Consider the following 1348-nt stretch of genomic DNA (forward strand, 5'->3'; position numbering starts at 1 on the left):
TATTCATTATTTATCGGTGGCTTGTTTGATTTAATTTAGTTTTTTAAAATATAACGTCATTCTTGTATTGTGAATATAAAATAAAGATTACAGTTATACGAAATAAACTTATGCAAAGAATCAACCTTCTGTAGCTTTTATTGGATCGGATATAATTTTACATAAAATTTCAATTATTTTTATTTTGATTATATATTATATTAATATTAATATATAATAATATTATAATATGCAATAAAATGGTAAATTAATTAAATATTTTTTTTATTTATATTTTAAAACACTGATTGACTAGACATTAATTGATTTCAGTTTATAATATTTCTTCGTAAAATTTAATTGATCACAAAAATAAAAATAATCCAATTTTAAATTATTTACTTAGAGAAAATAAAGATAGATACATTTTTATGCAAATAAGCTTGAAAAAAGACTGGGTTTTCAAAAATGAAAAGGCTACAAGGTATAATTTAATACGTTGGAACTTTTTTTCTGTTTTATATGAAAAATATTAAAAAAAGTTGATGTTTTGTTTGCCGAGAGTAGAAATATAAAAGAGAAAGAATCTGTCGAACTTTTTTGTGGGTTTTTATCCTTGTAATTTTAGTTAATTTAATATTTAAATGATTACAAAAACCATTAAAATATTCAAATTGTTGTTATTATTAACCATCTTTGTTTCATAATAAAAACAGAATGCTAAGACAATGAAAGTTAATAATAAGCGTTTTTATCACCATTCAAGTTTTTCTTTCATCAACTTGATTCAGACAAATTCATGAAGTGTTGTTAATATATGTACAAACTTTTACGATAAAATAGATTGGCTTGTATGTTTTTATTTTTATAATGTACCAGCTTCGACAAATCGTTGCAAAAATAGAGTATCTTTATCATAATGTTCAACGTTAAATATATTAATTGATTCGATATTAATTAAAAATTTACTAAAAAACAACAAAAACTGATATTGTTTTATCTCTTAGTTTTTTCAAAAATAGTCAGCAAAGTCATCTTCAAATATATTTTTGGTTTTGAAGTACGGCAAAATATTTATTAGTGTTTTATTTAAACTTTAAATGAAAAAGTATCTGGGAAAGAAACTTACAATAAACTCCAACGTGGTTAACATTTTTTTGTCTAACCGTGCTGTATTTAATATTTATACATTAAAAAATGATTGTTATTGTACATTGTTATTATATCAAAAGTATTAATACAGTTATGTACAAAACCCGTGCAACTCTTGCAAAAATGGGGTTACTAAGTAAAAAACATAAGATTCTATAAATACTAAAAATGAGGGTCCAAAAAAACAAGAATTGGGGATTTTTTTAAAAAATGATAA

Source organism: Entamoeba invadens, assembly GCF_000330505.1.
Source record: "Entamoeba invadens IP1 unplaced genomic scaffold scaff_1105074726669, whole genome shotgun sequence".
Taxonomy (NCBI): domain Eukaryota; phylum Evosea; order Mastigamoebida; family Endamoebidae; genus Entamoeba; species Entamoeba invadens.